This window comes from Carassius gibelio, chromosome B24 (genome assembly GCF_023724105.1).
Source record: "Carassius gibelio isolate Cgi1373 ecotype wild population from Czech Republic chromosome B24, carGib1.2-hapl.c, whole genome shotgun sequence".
NCBI lineage: Eukaryota > Metazoa > Chordata > Actinopteri > Cypriniformes > Cyprinidae > Carassius > Carassius gibelio.
Genome location: NC_068419.1, coordinates 23,162,079 through 23,184,375, shown reverse-complemented (window position 1 = coordinate 23,184,375; position 22,297 = coordinate 23,162,079).

The window sequence follows — 22,297 nt, the reverse complement described above, 5'->3', positions numbered from 1 at the left end:
TTGATAAACCCCTTCTCGAAGACTTACTGTTTGTCAATTTTATTTGGGTAACACACATATTCTGAACGCCTTCGGCAGAATTTGAATGAGCCATTTTAATCTAAATTAATCTAGATTAATCTAGATTAATTTCAAGATCACAGTAAAATTAATCTAGATTAAAAAAATTATCTATGCCCACCACTAATATATATATATATATATATATATATATATATATATATATATATATATATATATATATATATATATATATATATATATATATATATATAAAGCAAATTAGTAGCATTACTACTAAGAGTTAGCTAGTCCCTTTTACACAGCATCTAAAAGTTTTGGTGTTCTCTTAAGGGTTGATCATTCTGCAAGATCTGTCTTTCTCACAGTTATAGAGCTGAAACTATTTCTGTATTGGTCCAGCTGGCAGAGACAAATTAATAAAATTCAAATAAAATAAATAAATAAACAAACAGACAGTTTGCGCTATAAAATCAAATTTGATTATGTAATTTGAAGTGTACTGTACGATAAACTGCAGTTATGACATTTAGCCAAAATTCAACATTTACAGCCAGTTGCACACCAGATGCATTATTTATCTCTTTTTTAAACAGTGAATCATTGTTTTAGTGTTGATAATACAATTAGCACATATCTGTGTGCATAGAGCTTGTTTTGTAATATGTTTGTATTATTTTTTAAGTGACATATCATGAAAATCTGACTTTCCCAGGTCCCTGGTGCATTTACCAACCAAGGAAAGGTGTAAAAGACTTAAAACACACCAGCACTGAAAGTGAGGTCATTATGAAGCAAACTTTTCCCATTATGTACCAGTTCCAGTTTCTTCTAATTGGGTTGTGACAAAAGTCAAGGCATGATCGTGCCGTGGGTTCAGGTGTCACAAACAAAGACGGGCTATCATATCGCTCAGCTGCAAAATCCCGGCATCCAGTTGTCAGTCTCTCTGGCATCAGCACACTGCTGACTGCTCCATAAATATGACACCTTGTTTTGTCCTGCTGGTGTCTGGAGGTGCAGCGTGGCCTTTGAGGGGGAGACAAGTAAACTAATAGGCTCTCTCTGATGCATGGGAACACGGGCTTGCGGCTCAACGATTGCCCCGCGGCGACTCCTGACAGCCACATAATGACTCTATACCTGTCAACTGGAGGATATCTGTCGAGCCATAAATACAGAGTTGCCTTTTTGACATTTTTTTTTTTTTAACTCAGTGATCAACAGAATGCAGGACGCTTGCACCCAGCCTTTTTTCACAAACAAAATCACAAACTCAGACATGCATGCACAGCCACACACTGAAAGCAGCCTCTGAGGGAAAATGTATGCTATTATAATTGCGATTTTCTGCACTGCACTTGTGTACTATGGTTTGTTTGTGTGCGAGTTGTCGACAGGAAGCACAATGCAACGCAAAGGCAAATGAGATGTAGAACGCAAGCGTGCATGTGGGTATACTGCCTAAGGGTTACAGGTGAACACTATCTCTCCATTCTTAGGCTGCAAACAGTGTGCAGCAATGAGTAGCAAAAGAAAATCATAAATAAGATCTCTTTCATACCTTATTGTTTCTCTCATACAGCACTGATATTAAATGGAAAATTTTGCCTATTCCTAGATTATTCAATAAAGAGAGAGAGAGAGAGAGAGAGAGAGAGAGAGAGAGAGGAGAAAGTAATCCCCAAAGCAGTGGTTCTAACCAGGAAGGGCGGAGCACAAGATGATTTAAATTTTGTGTAAAATAATCTAAGTCAGCTAAAAGTAGGACATTTCTTCAGTTAATTCACCCTCTCAATTGTTATCATGTAGAAATTACAAATAAAAAAATTAAAATCTTTAAAGATGTTCTTTACTCGGTATACAAACTAATTGCAAAATCATGTAAATTGTTTTAATAATATATACTATTGAATTCAAACTATCTTAGTGAAAATGTTTAGTGACAGTTTAAGAACTCTATATACCAAAATATATAATTTGAGTATTTATTATTTATTTATTTTTATGTAAAGTTGCTGAAGCATAACGGAGAGTTCTATTAAGCTACCGGATAGATGAAAGAGATACTTCTGAGCAATAAATTGTTATGAAGGCCTTTCTATTGCACACCAGACCCTGAACGCACTCTTTGGCAAACAATGCATTCTTTAAATCCAACAAACAGAATTGTTGTGCGGAAATTCAAAGCAAATGCAATTGCACATTAAAAATGCGGGCAGTCCTCCATGAATGGAAATTATTTATACTGAATGCACAATAAAGGTCCTTTTATTTACATGGAGGGTTATTTACAACTCACTAGCTGCTTACTGCCCCTGTAATGCCTGTGATATCCCAAAAGCAGCCACTAAATGAATGCATATTTTCAAGATCAAGCTGGGTGTTTTTCTTCATGAGATATGTGTGGTCTGCTGCCAAGGTTGTGTTCAGTGTATGCTGTTTTAATATCTTCCAGTGCCTGTACACATTTCTATACTGTGGTTGTATGTTCACAATGCAATGTCTTGCAATATTCACATAACTGGTCTGCAGGGACACACATATAATACATAGATTATAAAACATTTCTGTATATAGACATTTCTATTAAGTTTCTCATTCCTCTCATTCTCTAGTATTTAAATAAATAAATAAATAAATAATACACATTATGGCACATTTTTTTTAATTATAATATTAATGGCTGATTTCACTCACCCCATCATCCCTAGCTGTATTAAACAGAAAACAGTCCCAAAATAGCTCAAACCATTATTGGTTGAGCCAGTGTTTGTTTTGTCAGCCTAATAAGGGGAAAACTGTTTGGTGCTGCTTTAAAGGCACACAATTTTAACCTTCATCTTCATCAGAGAGATCCACCAATCCTCACACATCTATCCTCTTCTCTGCACACACAAAGGAACACTTTCTCATGTTTCAATATGAGCTTCATTTGTGTAAATTTGGAGAGAGAATTATTGAGCCCAATGATATAAGTGTATGACAGGAAGAGGAAATGAGCAGCCGTGCAAATTAATCACCTCTTTATTAGCGGCTTTGCTAATAATACCTACGTTCACGTGACACTCAAATTAATTGATTTAATTGTATAAAAATGAAGCATGGTGAAAGACTTTCATTCTGCATTCAACCATTTCAAATGATGTTGAATAAGATTTAGAATACATTTGAAATACAATTAAATGATTTAAATGTACTGAAGCTTGTACACGACACTCACAACAGTCACACATTTGTGAATATGTTGAAACATTTTGGTTATACACACATCTTCATAGTGAAAATCTACAGGGACACTCTCACACCTGCATCCAAACTGGCATCTATTAAATTGTTAACTGAGCTAAAAACAGGAACAGATGCCACACACACACACCTACACAGACAGGTGACACTGTGCCACAGCAGTGTATCAGTGACCAACACTCACCATGCACTTGTTTGTTGGAGAGCTCAGAAGAGATGTTATTAGACCCGTACTTGTGGAAGAATAAACAGACACAGTTGAGCATAGCATCACTGGGCTAACAGAGAAAGACGGGTGATAGTCTCATGCATGTGCAGGAGAGAAAGCTGCAATAATTTCTGCATAGGACAGGAACCTACTCATCACACTTATGCAAATGTGGACATAAATGCTTGGCCTGTTGTATACACTGAAGGTTTTTGCATTATTGTTGTAATTAATTGTGCAATACAGTTGCCTTAAAACAAAACTGGATGAGTAGCTATACCTGTGTCAATAATTCTAGCTTTAAAACTTACTTGATTTGATTCAGTCTATTGCTCTGCCATAGAAAGTAAAAACTTTGAGAGAAAACAGATGATGAAAGAAAACAGTTTTAACTAATGCCTTTTATAGTCCCTATTGTAGGCCATACTAAGAATGGCCTCTTAAACTTCTAATATACACTCTAAATATAAAGTCAATCTTACATTCTTAGCATACACTTTTTTTTTAAAGGGGTCATATAATGTGATATCAAGTTATCTTTGGAACGTTACAAGCTCTTGGTGCATAAAGAAAATCTGTAAAGTTACAAAGACTAAAGTCTCAAACCCAAAGAGATATTCTTTATAAAAGTTAGGACTACGCACATCTAAAACGCCTTGGTTAAACACGCCCCCCCCCCCCATGTCTATGTCATGATGTGGGAAAATTTGCATAAAGGCGCCCAAAAACTCACTCTAAGAAATAAGGCGTAGCCTTTGATTCTCGCTGTTGCCGCCGGCGCAATGTTGTGGATACGCTGTTTTGCTGTGAAAGCAAAAATACTTTGCTTGGCCTTCCAAAAGAGGACACAACTAGAAATCAGTGGTTAAGTTGTAAAGTGGTTAAGTACTGTTGTAAAACAAAGTAGTTTCTCTTTCCCAATGAAACACATAGCATCTCCAAAACATTAACAAGTATGTTTTCAGTTCATTGTTCTTCGGTAAACTGGAATATTATTTTACTGAAACAAGTTATTCAACGATGAATTTTTTTTATTTTGTTGTTGCAATAATGTGCACAAATAACTGACCAGGAAGTTTGCACTATATATATATATATATATATATATATATATATATATATATATATATATATATATATATATATAAATATATATATATATATAAATTTATAATTTTTATTTGTTGTTACAGCAAGATCACAAACATAGTCCATCCTTCATCTCATAACTTCACCCAGTTTCAGATCATCCAGTCTGTGGATGGTCTCTGGAACCACGTCCCCACTCTCTTTGCGTTCTCTTATCCAAAACTGGGGCCTGAATGCGTTTGGCTGTGCTCTCACTCTCTGTGGCAATGCATTGTGGGCCAATGCAGAGCTTGTTGCCCCAGGCATCCTCTGTTTCAGGTCCACGCGGCCCAGCGCTCACAGATGTTCTCCGTTTGATACCACTCTCCCTGTGCTCTTGGAAGCGTGGGTGGCCAAACATCACGCCTGTTGCACCCAATGCTGACACTCTATTGGCTGTGATAGGGTGACGCGTGTTGAGCAGAGGGGTGATAGGCGGTCGACTTTTAATCCTGAGAGCATGAATAATTCCGGTGAAGACCCCTGAAGAGCCAGAGGAGATCCTCCTCTATAAAACTCAAGGAGAGTGACACAATTTTGCTTTTGATTTTTATAACTGCATTGTGTTATTAAATATTGAAAGATGAGCTGTATTTTGCTTTCTGAATAATTAAAAACTGTAACATGAAAGTCATTACTGTTTTGCAGGAAGTATTACAAAAAGTGACCTGTATTTTGCTGTCGGATGATTTGGCTACAAGTCTGTTCTGACAGGATTGTGGAGGATAGGGAAAATACAAATAATAAACTGCAACTAGCCATATAATCCAGCATAGTTGGGATAGCAAAATATATAGGCTTACAGGCAGAGTAAGACATGGTGTTGTCCTCAAAATCCTTTACATATGACAAAGATAACCACTTTGCCATTTAACTTTTGAGTGTGTTCAACAATGATAATTTTACATAACGTAATTTGGCGGAAATATTCTAGCAGACTAAAAACAGTTAAATGATGTAATTTACTTTAAGTAATATTTTGACTTATAGATAGATAGATGGATGGATGGATAGATAGATCCAACACATCCTCTGGTGATGATTATAATAAAACACAAGGCTAGTTCTTCAAGTCCCCTATTGCTCTGGTCACATTTTTTGCATTTGTTCATTGACTTTAAAAGGCCTGTGATGCAATAACAGGAATGTTGCTGAACTGCCTTTAAACTGTTCATCTAAATGCAGGTTGGATTAGCAGTGACAGGTTCTGCTTAGAGTTATTTCCTCATCTCTCTTCTCCCCCCCTGGCCCATCTACAGTGTCTCTCATCTGATGAGAATGAAATCTAGTGACCCCTCATCAACTTACTGCTGGAAACACCTAATTTTCTCTCCCACACACCTTCCCTCTGAACTCTAATTATTCAGACGTGACAAATGGAGCAGATAGATCAGTCAATCCACTCCCAGATCAACATATTACTTTTTATTTTTCCCTGACAGAAAGAGTGAATGTGTACACAGATCAGGGAGAGGAGCTGAGAAAACCACAGAGACAGACAGCATTCGAGGGAGAATGGCAGAAAGCAAACAAAGAGAGATAATGGCAGGAGTTTTAATAGAACAAAAGCAGTGAGGAAGAGCAGGAGTGTGTTAATGACAGATGAAGGGGTGTATATTAATAATGGAGAGTGGAGTGGAATAGAGTTTTACTTATTCAGGACCGCTCGCTCCCCTCTTCATCTCTCTCACACCTTCATACTAGAGTAACAGGGACAGAACAAGTTATTCAGAACTAGATTTTCTAGATATTCTGAAGAAATTCTGCTGTTGCTGCCATTATTTGAAGGTGATTTGAGTGGTTTCTAGACTGATTTCAAGTCCAGTAAAAAAAAAAGAAAAGAAAAAAACTGTGCTTTTCACAATACACATTATAAACTAGTATAGTATAGTATAGTTTAATGTAGTATAGTCACATTTCTTAGAATAGAGCTGGGCAATGATATAGTTCATAGTTTATGACCATACAAGCAATCAATCAACTGAGCTGTGCTGTATATATCTCGGGTTTGAGGAAAAGAATCATGCGTTTGTATGCGTCACGTGTATGTATGTATGCGTCTTAGACATACCCCGACTTTAAATAAAGAACTTGATGATAATGTAAAAGTTTGCTATATAGTATATATTGCTTTATGTGAGTGTACTGTGTTTATATTTATTAAATTATATAATATATATATCCAACTATATATATAGAGAAAGTTTTGCAATAATACAGTTTACATTTTGCAATGATATAAACAAATCACAAACAATGATGTGGTTGTTGAAATGTCGTGGTAGTTTTTATTTTAATTATTATTATTATCATTATTATTATTATTATTATTATTATTATTTGCTGCTAAAATGTTCTCAGTAGTTGCTTACTAGCCTCGAAAAGAGTCGAAAGACCCACCACCAAGTCGCTTGGTTTGGCTATGGCACTATTAAAGTTGTGTGATGTTTTTCACCATGTTTTAATTTTCCGCCATTCTGAAAACATAAGTCTAATTGCTTAGATAAGTAATAGCACACATTTCCTCATCAAGTTGCATGATTTTAGGTCTCTTTCATTTACAAAAGAGACAAATTTAATGTTAAACCCAAGCATGAGTAACTCATGAGGAACTGTGTTCCTGTAGCTTAACTTATAGACCACCATGCCAAGGTCATTAGTTTGATTATGTGATAGTAATAATGATGTTTGACTTCTAACTTGACCTCCAGCTGCTGAAGGTATTCTGTGTTAATTTAACAGCTAGTTAGTCCTTTGTGTGGTTTATCGTAATGTGCTCCACTGACCTGCAATGCTGCGCCTGGCTATTGTTTAACTACAGTGCGGTTCATGAAACCACTGGTGCCCTAGCAATCATGTTATTCTCAATAGTCTTAATTGTTGAAACAAATTGAATGCAAATTAAATTTGAAAAGAAAGAAAGGGTGTTTGAAATGGAATCAAAGGTGCAAAATAGAGCCCATCTGTGTGTGATTGATAGCAAAGAGTTTAAGCGTGTTTCTACAGAGCCACGCTCACATACAGCTGCCTTTGCTCATTACATTCGAGCATAACTCACATTGTGATGTCGGCCGTATATGTCAGAGAGTCATCTCAACCCATCCACCGCCCGCTTTCTTCTGCTGCTTTCTGTCAATCCATCACAGGCCCAGCCACACACACCTGCCGCCCTCTGGCAGGCTGTAGCTGCAGGCCACAACTGCTTCGCCGATGACTGCTAGTGCACTATGAAGAAGCCTCATTTCCCTGTCAGATGTTGAGTGGGTGCTGCAGCAGCATTTGGCATCTAGAGTCTCAGGAGGTATTGTTTGCATGAACATAAGTTGGATCTGGAGTTTTTTTTTTTTTTGATGGGATAGTTCCTGTTAATAAGGAAGAGCTCAGCAAGCCATTTCAGATGTGTTGTAGTTATGATTAAAGGTTCAGACAGATGTCACAAATACTGCTGTCTGTGTGAAATGTTACGCTTTACAATAACTGGATTAACGACACATTTTTTTTCTCAAAGGTGAGACGTGTTTTTGTCCCTGCGCTTCCAGGAAGACCAGACTAAAGTATTCATGAATAAAAACAAGGGTTTTAACCATGCCAGCTTAGCTCGCCTTTAGACAGAGATTCCTCCACCAAAATAAATGTTGTAGACGTCTCCAGTCTGTTCGAGGAAAGAGTCTGGTCATGGTACTCATGCAGTCCTGGAAAACAGAATACACAGGCGTTACATAGGATTATTGAAGCCACCGCATAAAGACAATAGTGGGAGTTGATACATCGAGAGAGATATGCACAGAGTGACAGCCATGGCAGGCGCATGGAGTGCAGAGATAGGGGGAATTAGCTCCGTTACAAGGCCGCAACAACAGCTATTGTCTGCGTAAACATCAACAAGAGCTCAGCACTCTCCAACTTGTGGATTTGACGGCCGAGATTGAGATGATGCGCCGAGCTCATTGTTTGCTAAATGCTATTAACCGCTGCGCCACTGACGCATAAAAGTACAAGCTGATGTAAATGACAATTCCGCTGTCATAATCCACACACTGATGGGAAACCCTACAGCAGCCTTGTGTCTTAACAACAGATTACTTTTTGAGCCTGGCTCTTCACCTCTTCCCAAAGACTGATGCCACAGGATTTCTGCTTCTTTATACATCCGCTGATGTTCATTCTCCCTCTTTCATTCTTCCATTGATCCCTCCATAGCATTCAGGTTCTGCCAACGGTTCATGCCTGCAGGGGTCCACAAAACCCATTATCAGGTAGAGCACCCACCTCCATGCTCTTTAACTCAAAGATATTTGATTTTTTTAGGGTGCGTATTAGTGTGTGTGTGTTTGCATACATGTCTTTCTTTAACCCCAAAACCTTTTAAATAATACAAATTGTTGTAGTTATAATAACATTAAAGTTTGCATTTGACAATGTATAAGTCTGCATCACATTCAAATTATTAAATAAAATAATAAAAAAAATGGACAAAATTTCTTCATGAAATTATTGATCTTTTACTTAAAAGGGTAGTGAGAGTACAATTGAAATGTTCATTTAAAAATGAGAGAGTTTGTTTATAATATTCACATAAAAGCTATTCATGTCAACCACTCTCAGACCCCATAACAAACCAGGTTAATCAGTACATCACTCTGGGAATTGCCATTGCAGTCATTTAAAACTGGGGCTTTCAAATGAAATTCAATCAATCATATTCAATCAAACAAATCTTTAGTAGTTCAAACTAAATGAGTTTGCTAGCTAAATTATAACCAAAATAAAGTTCTGTGATATATCCACATATGCGGTTTTGATTAGCTGTACATTCTGTTTGTTTGTGGGCAAGTGTGTTGTGTGGTACCTTTCATCAGGCTGTGCAAGTACAGTGTGTGTGTATGTGGCTGGCGGCAAGGTTTGTGTTGGATATCTGCCACCCCAGATAATTCACTCTATTGGGCTTTTCAGCAGACACTGGATGGGCCATGGGGAATCAAGCCAGAACATCAGAACTGAGTTTCGCTGGCTTACATTCCAGCATTTCAGGAACTCTCATTCATATTGAGATAAATTAGTTACCTGATTTCAATTAAATATGTATTCTTTACTAGACAAATTCATTATGGCTAATATTTCAATATATCACTTTTGCAGTTTTTGGGCCTGTAAAAAAAATTATATATATATATATATATATATATATATATATATATATATATATATATATATATATATATATATATATATATATATAATAAAAATAATAATAATAATAATAATAATAATAAAAATAAAAATTAGATTCTTTGTATGGGATGGTTGAGCAGATGTATATGATCAGGACAATGTTAATGTGGCATGCTGGGTCTTGCTTCCTCTTTTGGCTTTGAACCCCAAAGTAGCAGTACCTATGACCCAGCCTGAGGGGCAACAATGCATTGTGGGAGTCAGGTACTTGCTTATAATAGCATAGCTGTTTTTCAGTAGAACAGACCTACCAATTAAATATTAAATATTCAGAACAGAAATGTGCACCATTTTGAATGCCCTTTAAATTTAAATGTAATTAATGGATTTGAACTAAGGCAGCAGAATGAACACAGAACTGTGTAAATTATTTGTAAAAAAAAAAAAAAAAAAAAAAAAAATATATATATATATATATATATATATATATATATATATATTTTTTTTTTTTTTTTTCTTTTTTTTTCTTTTTTTTTTACAAATAATTTATGTCTGTTTGCAGTTCTTTAAATATCCTCCTGTCATTTTAATTTAAATTCTAATTGAACATCCTGTGAGGCATGTGACCAATTCAAGTTGAATTCTAACTTATGAACTGAAATTCGAAATACATGTACATAAAACCCACCAATTCCTGAAAAAGGATAACCAACCAACTAAAACATATCCAACTCAAATGCAAATAAGAAAAAGAAAAAGAGATTTTCTGTAAAGGTTAATGTGCACAATCAAGCATATACAAGTTATGGTGCGGTTGTGTGTGTATGGATTTACTATGCATGAGCATGTGTCCCTCATGACATCAAAAGACAGAGACAGAGATGAAGAATGTGTTGCTGTGTGTATGTGTGCATTTGATGGCACTTGAAGTCGGGTTCTGTCCCCACATTCCCATTTCCTGAGGGCTCGGACTCAGAGAGTTGTCACCTTGGAGTATTCCGGGGCCTGTGAAGCGCTCCAGTCCTCTGTGAGAATGTCACGTCCCGCCCAGGGCAGTTTTGACAAACAGAGTATATATTGATACATGATAAAGTATGCTAGAAATCACCCCACTGCTAAAGGCTACTATAGTTTTAATATCATCATTTGAATTAACAAGCATTCTGTGCAGGAATAATGAGTCTTCATTATTCAAAACATCATCCTTAGCCGCAGAGCTCTCGGGCTATTACGGCATGAGAACTTAATGAAGAGAAGATAAAGAAGGGTTGAGATAAAAGTTTCAATGGCCTCACTCAGTAACCAGAATTAAATTTTAATGCAGGGTGGGAGGTGATGGATGGGCAGACTAGAGCTGACGCCTTCTGAGGTGGAGGCCATCTGATGACCATGTACAGGAGCTGACATATGGATCCTGTCTATGCCAGACTTTAGATTTGGGATTTTTGATGGAACGTCATGAACTGACAATTTGCGATGAGATTAACACCTAAAACAGACTTTGCTTAGTGATTCAGGTAAATCCAGATAAAAGGATAAGATGAATGAAAATTACAGTTCTTCTGCAAAAATATAAATGTAATATTAATGTACTGTATTTCAAATACATAAAATGTCCGAAAAAATGTCCGAAAATCATTAATCCTGGCCTACTGTATATATGTATATATATATATATATATATATATATATATATATATATATATATATATATATATATTAATGTGTGTGGAATAGGATATATTTTCAAGATTGTATTGGCTACTACTTTCTGTTCAATGAAAGTCAAATAGGGACTTGGTCTGTTAAGTTCAAAAACAACAAAAAGTGCCATACAGGTAGCCTACAATCTGAAATGTAAGTCATTATTCACAGATAATATTCCCCTGTGCCGAAGCTGTGAAATGGAGTCCAAAATTGTCGAGTTGACATACTTTGCAATAACAGCATACAGGTTTGGAACGACATGATGTGATTACATTTTACAAAGCATTTATGTGTGTATGTTTGAATGTGTTTTTCCCAGGGGCGTCAGACTAGAGTGTGTTAGCCTGCTGAAGCATTGTGATGCCCGCTGGAGGACATCTCTATGAATGGAGACATCTGAAGAATGAATGGGTCTGGTGACCGATCTACACTCTGCTAGCATAAAACATGTGGTCTTGTTGAGAGAGATTCACAAATCTACACATCTCTGACTCTTAAGTCACCATAGAAGCCCTCTAGCCTGCAGATGCAGACTTGGACGAGTGTGACACTTCCTGTGTGCGTTTCAATGCTTCAGGATAACTGCGAGTCCAATGTATCCAACTGCAATCATGTGGAGTAGGCTGTTTACATGACTTTACTAGCCTCTAGGGATACAATTACTGTGTAAACTAACAAGAGAGAGTCTGTGGATAGTAAATTAAAGCAATAAGCCACGGGAGGTTGTGCATTACAGTGGTTTTACCACGGCTAAGGGATGTTGTAAGGCACAACTTGAAGCGGAACCAACACTCAATTAATAATTAGATTTGTTAATAACAGTCACGATAAACAATTCTTTTTGTTATTTACTTCACTAACTGTAGGCTGTTTACAAGTTGTTGCATAAAAAAAAATATTAATAATAATATCAACTGATCTGGAGGCACAAGTGTGCATATATTTCAGTGAATGAGGACTCATTTATTTTGGGCAGACATTTTTTATTTTGGGCAGGAAAAAAAAAAATCCTGGTTATCATAATAACTTGCAGTTTATATTGGGAATATGAAGAGAAGAGAGTGAGTGTGTGTGTGTGTGTGTGTGTGTGTGTGTGTATATATATATATATATATATATATATATATATATATATATATATATATATATATATATATATATATATATATATAATGCCCACTAGGCATGCTGCTTTCTGGTTTGTCTGTAAATACTTGATGGTGATAGCTGGAAGGCCAGCTAGTAAACTATTGCTGTAGTCCACTCTTCAGGTGACAGGAGCAGGAGCTGCACAGCACAGCCAAATACTATCGTTATTGTCTGATTTTCCTAATATTATAGAGCTAACATCTGCAGTGCTAGGCCATGGAGATTAGCTTTGTAGATGAGATGTTTATTTTTATTTTTATTTACCTTTATGTAAAAAAATAGATGTTTGTTGACGGGAGAAAGCATCAGAGTTCTCCGGTTTTTACAAGTGCCTCCCTGTGGTTCAGGTAATCGGCCCAGTAAAGCCACCGCGTCTGTGTTTGCTTTAGAAAATGACTTACACCTTGTCACCGTACATCAAGCTTCCATACATGTGCTGCCAATGTGCATTTCAGTATATAAAATGCTTATGTTGGGCTGTATAATCTTTTAAATTGTTTAAAGTAACCAATTAATGCCTCTACTAGCATAATAAATTTGGACATCAAACTCAGGTGCTCCATGGAAAAAGTAAATATCATTTGAGTGTGTTTAGCTCAGCGGTTTTACGGCTCAAAGTAGAGTGCATTTCACACTTCAAAGCATGAGTTTGGTTTTCTACACTCCCATAAAGGATCTCCCTTCATAACACCAGTCTGTTTATGATGGTCATATAACCATAATTAAACAGAGACATGTGTTTCCTTGTGTTGCCTGCAACAGGGATAACTATGGAGACAGGAAAAGCTCTCTCTCAATTTCTTGCTGTCTCAACTGTTTTTAACATTATTTTTCAGAGTGAGCTCTCTTTAGTAAAGAGTATGCTCTTACATTATTTCCTCCACTAAAATGTAAATGTCCTGAACTAAATGCAGATTAAATTTATCCATGACGGCCCACAGAGAGAAAAAGAGAGATAAAGACAGAATTCCCCAGTGATTCATGTATCTGCATTGTTTCATTCTGTTAGTTAGACTATATTATTATATAACTATGTCTTGGGTTTTTGAAAAGTTATAGGGAGTTTAATTTCTATATTTTATCAGTTGAAGAAACACCAATTTATAATGTAAAGCCAAAACATGTACTTAGTAACAAGCTGACTGAGTTATTACTGGTCAAATTCAGCATATGGTAGCAGGCACAAACATATATATCATGTATTGGCAAAGTGTAATCTACAGGAATTTACAGCATCATGAACGCCAACTTTACTGATTACTTCAGCTTCTATAATTTGCCCCATTGCATCATTTCAGTGGGATTTATAGTCATGGTCCACATTTCTGAAGAGTGCCGCCCACTTGTGAATCTGAACGACCTCACAGCAAACATTCACAAGCCTCAACCAGACAAAACTATAAAACAGCTCACTAATCATTTCAATCCACGGCAGGACTACAAACTTGACATAACCTGATTTGTTTTGTTTCATGCTTCCTTTTTGTTTTACCTTTTCTCAACTGACCACTGATTTTGAATGACGTCCTACAACAGTTGGTGCCAAATGCCAGTCAAACTTTTAACCTTCTCAAGGTCAGTTCTTTTCAAACTCTTAACCACATTTTCTCACTTCTGAAATGCAATGACAAGCTGTTATTGAGGCTCTGATATAAAGAATGGCTGATTTGGTTAGTTTTGGAATCAGTTGACACCCACAGGCTTCTGTACAGGTATTTGATTTACGAAAAGGAGGAGTGTCTGGCACAAAGCAGAGTCTCCAGAGAGAATCTTTCCTCTGATTTCCCTTGAAATCATAAACAGCTGTTGTTTAACTAGATCGGATCAGTGTCACACGGCTCCAGGCCAGAATAGGAGCCATAGCAGTCCTGATCATGCAGTCTTGTCATCTCAATATACCTTGTACTTTCACTGTCCTTCTCTCTCTTGTGCAGTTTTATGTTCACTATAAGGCCTATGACATGTTACCTGGGAATGGGAAGAGAAATCTGAGACTGTGAATATTTCAAATTATTATTATTATTTTTCTTTATTTTTTATAATGGAGTGTAATATGTGTGTTCCAAATGTCCCTCACAGGGATAGCAAAACCTGAAATATTTGACATTGTGAAAAACAAAATTTAAAAACAGCAAATAATGTTTATTTAACGTTTATTTTATGTGTAAGGGGTAGTTTTAGGGTTGGATTAGTAGATAAAAAATATAGTTTGGTCAGTATAAAAGTAATATAAGTCTATGGAAAGTCCCTACAATTCACAGACACAAATGTGTGTGTGAGAGAAAAATAAAAGAATTCCACATTCTCCATGCAGCATGTGCAAGCTCCATGCTAGCTAGTGTAGCAAACTTAGCACATATTTCAATAAAGCCCCTTTCACACTGCCATTCCGGAAAATCCATGGGTAATGTGTCCCGGCAATTGTTCCCAATTCGCTAGATTTTGCCATAGACAGTAAAAGAAATTGACACAGCGACCCCATTGAATTCAACGGAGACAAGTGAAGTAAATTAGAAGTACGCACTTCCTGGGGGTTGAGAGTACTGCGCAGACTCAAACTGAGCTTGATGACGTAGATGTGACGTGAGCAACATGTCGGACAATTGTAATTCTTCTAATAACTGTGCCAATAAAAATCTGAATCACCCAACGAATCTTGCTGAGAAGGCGAGTGTGAACAGGAGCAAATTTTGGTAAGTATTCTGATTAATTATTTTGTCATTTTGCATAGTATTTAGTATTAATAGTCCCCCCGATTGCCTCATAGACAGTAAAAGATTGCCTGCGAGCTTCTCCTCCTGTCCATATGGTAATTCCTCTACTGTGCGACAGAGAGTCACAGGTTATGACGCAATCGTTAGCCTATTTTTACAAAAACTACTTCTACGGGACCATAATGTAAGATACAAGGTAATGGAGTCTTTTAAAGATTTTCGTGTTTCTTTAGAAATAATTAATGGACAAATGAAGTCTTTAAATGCCTCAGATATAACGTTATTCACTGTCAAAGTGACACCAAAATGAATGGGAATCAATGGAATGCTAACAGCAGGTGGGGGTCCACTAATCAATGGTGGTGCCCGGGAAAGCTTCAACAAAATATGAAACCCTGCCCCCTGGATTTCGCACTTTCACACTGGCAGTGATCACCCGGAATCTGTGCGTGGGTTCACACACAACCCGTAAAGGTCCCTTAAAGACAGGTGACATTAGGGTGTGACATGTAATGTGTTAGTCGAAAACACTAGGCAAGTTAACTTACACTGAAGCTTGTGAACGATCTCAGATTCAGCGCGGAAAGTGAGGAACTAACTGATCTCTGCTTCATTACAGATTGCACATATTTGTTTCGTCGCAAACGTTGATCTGCCTTCAAAACAGTCTGTAAAATAGTCACGCGGTAACGCACATCATCACTACAACACACCCTTCATGGCATTAGTTCTGGCTTTTGTTCACACATCGCTCGTTCCGGGATTGAACCCGGCAATGTTACTAGGTCCCCCGACCCGGGATCAATCCCGGAATCAATCCCAGGACGTGTTTGCTTTAACACAGAAGGTGTCCCAGCAATTTTCCAGGTCGAGTGTGCAGTATGAAAGGGGCTTTATATACTTATTTTGTATCATAGTCCTTCATTAGCTTAGTTAGGGAAAAACAATATTTTAGTAACACACCCACTCTTCTTGCAGTGTCTAAACTCGCTATACTGCTTCAGATAGAAATGCAGTAGAACTAGACCTTACAGCCAGGACCATTCTAGCCTTCGGATGGTAATTTACAGCTCTGAGAAGAACCCTACACTTGAGTATGGTCCAAATCAATAAACCTTGCCACAATAAATTCTTGTTTGGACCAATCACCTCCTGGGGGCAAATCCTAAAAAGGCAATCTGAAAAGTAGCTTCAGTTGAAAGTTGAAAGAGCAGGTGTCCTATATTATCATTACAATATTTTGCATATAAAGGACATAAATGCTGGCAATCTTTTTTGAACCCTGCCAGTGTATTTTATGTCTGTATATGTGAAAGTATCTTTTTAATGGTAATGAGTTATATTATTGTACATGGATGTCATTGTGTTGTGAACATTTATTTTTTTTTTTTTTACATACTATGAGGTGCGGCAGATGAAGCTAGATTCCTATAGAAAAATAATATGGTTCTCTTGCAGTGTATTATACAGTACAGTGAAATGTTTCTGTATCACATTGAAAGAGACGGCAGAGAAAATAATAGCACATCAGTCCTCTAGTCTGGCTTTCAGTGTCAGTTACTGTCTGACAAAAGACCACAGACCCAAGTACAGATCTACAGGGCTCAGTCTGAACACATGAATTATGAAAATAAAATTATAAACAAACATCCAAGATTATTTTGATATTATTTCAGAAAATAGCTACTATAGAAAAATAGTGTAGAGCTGGCCATACAGTGTGTTTCTGTTCTACACAATTGTTAATTGTCAGATTGTATGACACAAATGAGATTTGCCAAAGCAGACTGTGTAACATTAATGGCCATTTATTTCTTACTGGAAATGTACAAGAATAATCAATTGTATCACATTTAGCTATTCAACTAGCTAATAAAATTTTTAACCGAAAATTTTTTTTCAGTCTGCCACTGTATGTCTATCTATAAGTAAGGAGCGAAAAAACAGACTGCATCTTAATAATCATTAGAAATCGGAAAATTTGCTGTTAAGAAGTGTCTTAAGGCCAAAATTTGAATAAAATTTAGCTTGATGCAACCATTTTCACGTGTGTGGTTATGGAGGTGAAGATGAGATCAAGGCAGTTCTAGAGAGGTGTGTTATGACACCATCAGCACTGGGTGGATGTTTTTGGCTTTGGTTGTGTTTAAGCTGTATACTTTGTTTAATTGTGTCTCTGTGTTGAAGAATTTCTTTAGCAGAGTGACAGTTTTAAGTTCATGTTTCAACAGATCCCGGTCAGTTACAGACACACTGTAAGACACAACAGAAGCAAATGAATTGAAACTGCACATTTGCCATTTTCCACAGAGTGTCAAACACCCTTAACTATCAATATGTGACACTGCAGGGGCGGGTTTGTATAAGATTGTACTTCCTGCTTGCATACCTTATATAAACAGTAACAGTGAACACCTGGTGTTTTACTGCTTTCAAACTAGAATTGTACTTTCCATTTTCTCCACAGATAATTCTTTATAAAATGTTTTCAAATAAAAGTGTGGCTAAATTGTGATTCTCTGTGCTCCACTGAATTTATTCTATATTAATTTATTATACATGATTAATATTAATATGCATTAATATAAATAATATTCATATACATTTATACTTTAGTTATTTGTTATACTTTATATATTTAAAATATATTTAGGGTTTAAAAGACAACAAACTAATAAGTTTATCAAATTGAATGTGCTGACACTATCTGATTAGAACAAAACTTGAAATGATTTGAGCTGAATGAAGGCACTATTGTCTTCTGTAGAGGTGCTATATAGCTGTATTAAATGGGTTTCATAATTGACAAATTTTGCAACATCAACTCTGTTTTTGAACTTGAATCAACATTGTGCTGACCCAAATCTGAATAATGACTCTTGTTGTATTTTGTAGAATTCTATTTGTTTTATAATTGATGAAAAACACTAAATTGATATGAGCTGAATAATTATACTATTGCTTGTTACAGCTGCTTTACAGCAGAATTCAGATTTGTCAAATTTTTGATGAAGTTTGAATAATTGGTGCAGCTATGGACATTAGTATTTTACTACAAGAGAAGCAGGGGAAGATATGATATGACAACCAACTGTATGCAGCTAAAACACAGTACAACTTACTTTTTTTTCAGCAGTGTGTGTTTCTCAAAAAGGCTAGCACTGATTCACAAAGCTTTATTTCACAGGAGGGAATTGGCCATCAGACACAGAAACACTAATTTCCCATTATTTAGGGGGGTAGTGGGCGGTGTCAGAAAAAGACATTAGAGCTGAGCGCACTGTTCATTAGCAGACAAGAGTGACGGCAGGTATGTTGTCCCATTAATTAAAATAATCACATCATAGGTACTGGAATAATTCATTAACTCAGATTTAGTTAAGGCTTAATTTAATATGTCACTGTTGGTCAGGAGGACAGAAGAAATGAAGTGAGGAAAGACAATGAGGATATTATGCTACAGGACTGAAATTGTCAATTTGTGTTGGACTGCTCCGTTGGGGACAGCTTTCCCTCTTTCTGCAGATCTATCATTTCATGAAAAAGAAAAGAGGCAAATGTATGGGGGAGGAATATCAGTCGCTTACTATTTTTAACTGCCCCATAAATCTGTTTTTAAATTCCCTTCCATTTAAAATACCCTGGTGAAGCGTGCCTTCATACAGCCTGTTAAGTACCACAATCCATGTATGGCGCTACATTTATCCTAACAGTGTAATTGGTCCAGCTCCCTCGGCTGGTGGCTCAGTTACCGGTCCTCCCCCAGGCCTGCAACCAGGAGAAATCCCAAATTGCCCAAGGATCCCACGCACAAAGAGAGAGAGAAAGACAGGTACCCTCTCTGGAAACATCAACTCCACAGTTTCCCAGCATTTTTGTCTCCTGTATTACCACAAGGCCAGCATGCTCTATCACCCCTTCAGCGACGCCAATATCAAAAGCTAAATTTAGACAAAATGGTGCTCAACAAGAGATGCTTAACACAATTAGTTTTGAATGTTGACATGCAATTACAATCATTAATAAGTGTGCCAACAGCATAACCAAATGCAATTACAAAAATAAGGACTGTTTTCGAAAAGGTTTCCCCCCCAAGAAATGCCATATGACATTGCTCCAAACACACTGTACTATTTTAGACACATTCCATTGATAGGTGCTGCATGGGGCTGGTCAGGTGCTTAAACAAAAAGAGCAATGTTTAAAAAAAAAAAAAAAAAAAAAAAGTAAAAACAATTTATTAATTGCAAAGAACTGATGGCCAAATAACATTTTGTCTGTCATTTTTATTTTATATATAACCAAGATTTTTCCTGAAACCTGTTTAAGTACACCTTAGGGGATGCATATCCATGTTTGGGAATCACTGAACAACTCCATGCTGGCTAATAGTTCCACTAGAGGGAAGTGTGTTTGTGTATGTGTGTTTGAGATATGGGCTGGTTCTACAGTCAACAGATGAAAAGCATCACACACACACACACACACACACACACACCCAGAAACACACTATCACCCTGAGCACATTTGCTGTGTGGCACCATGCACGTTACAATTACGTGCAGGAGGACAAAAGCCTGAGAGAGGGGCGGCAGAAGGCCGACTGGCAGCGAGTTTCACCTGCAGCTAAACTCAGAGGAGGGGCCGGAGAGGGTGAACGGCGCATAATCAAGCCCAGCACTAATTTAGAGACTCCAGCTGCTCCTGCCAGAGGGGCCCAGGAACACCTACCACTAACCCCAGACGCTCTCTCTTGCTCGCTTTTCCTGTTAATCATCCAAACGACCTCCTCCTTTTCTCGCTTCACGGATGCCAAAACAAAGAGGCAGCAGTGTCAAACACCTTCAAATGTCAATATGTTTGGGGTGGAACTGCAGGGGCGGGGCTTGTATATATGTTGTGCTTCCTGCATACATACCTTTTACGAACATCAACAGCGAATGCCCAGTTTTCAGATTTGTTTTCTTTTATTTTCTCCACAGTGAATTCTTTAATGAAGAGTCATCAAAGAATAGCAAAGGCTACATTATTTTCATTCACTTTAATACATGTTTCATTCACTTTATTCAAATGTCAGCAAATTCTGACTTGTGAACTCATGGAGCATAAAGATGTAAAGACAGAGCATTTAAATGTCACATATTTGGAAAAGAAAGTGATAACAATCCCATATAAAAAATTTAGGTTCAGTGTAGAAACATTTTGTCATTTAACCTAAAAGCAATTCATGTGGTAACATCTAAATTTGGTTAAAAAAATAAATAATAAATAATAATAATAATAATAATAATAATAATAATAATAATAATAATAATAATAATAATAATAATAATAATAATAAAATAAAATAAAATAACTTGTATTCATATTAGTAAACAATACTGTTCCATCATAATGAATAACTACACAAGAACACATGAGTAATGCAGTATTAGTGTTCTAGTACCTATTATTAACTAACAATGAACTCTGATTAATTAATTAGTAATTAATAATAAATGAAAAAAAAATACTAATTATTTAGATCAGTACTCTAAAGTGAATAACTTGATAGCTCTCTAGTAATGATTGAAATCATTGAAAGATTTTGAAAGGTTTTGTAAAGTACTGGATAGTAATGACTCAAGTGATACTACACCCATCTAAAGAAACTTTACTAATCTAAGGAAATTACTAATTATTTGGATCAAGATTCTAAGTGAAGATCAAGATAACTCAATAGTAATGACGGAGTTTTTTGTAAACTCTTTAGGTTTTTGAAAGGTTCTGAAAAGTAAATCTTTTCAATGGATTTGGTAACACTTGAGTCATTACTAGTGTGTTACCATGATTCACTTTAGAACTGATCCAAATTATTGGTAATTTCTTTAGAAAGATGTCGTAACAATTTAGTCATCACAAAACCTTACAAATACCTTACAAAATATAAGCTTACAGTTACTTCAGACAATATTAGGGAGTTATAATGTGTTACAGTTTAGAATACTTATTCAAATAATTAGCAATCCCTTCTGAAATATTTGGTAAAAATTGAGCCATTGCCAGTAGATTACCATAATCTTCATTTTAATTTATTTTTCTTTAATTGTACACTTTGCATTATTCATATTAATTATGGACCTGTATATAGTAGTACACCTCAGTTCTCCAGGAGGTATGAAAAATAGAAGCTACTGATTAGCTAATAGTGAACTTCCACTTTCACTTCCACTGAGTACTATAACTTACTAATTAATTAATCAGAGTTTATGTTAGGTCATAGTTACTAGAATGTTAAATGTGGTGTAGTCATTTGGAACACTATTCTAAAGTGTTACTGGTCAAATAGAACAATTAGCTGTGCTTTCTATGTGAGATTGCATTGATGCGTTATATCGCCTTAACTTAATCAACACTAAATTCTACACAAGATACATTTTCATGATATAATCAGCCCTGAACATTTCTGCACAGAATTGCTTTTATCTGCATTTTTATTCTGATTATTGGCGATACATTTGTTATATAGTATATTTGTAAGACAAATATTTGTAAGATTGATCTTTTTGATTAGGTTGTCTGACCAAACATTTATATTTAGTGTTCCATTTAGTCTGTTCTGCGATGGACATAATCCACACAGTTCTGATGGGACATTAATGGCCAGTGCCTGTAGATGTTAAACAACACCAATATGTCTGTCCACAAACAATTCATAACATAATTAGCAATTTACAGTACACATCTACATAAACCAGTCACTCATTTAAACTACAAGCACACACTGTAAACATCACCTTCGCAAGGAATAAAACCCTTTTATATATTATAAATTATTTTTATTCAGAGAAAAACTTTTGGTATCTATATAAATGACCCTGCTTTTGAGTTGAAATTGTGGTTGTAAATATAGTGTAATTTACAGTATATATTAGTGTAAGAAAACATGACTCAAATAATGTGCAGATAG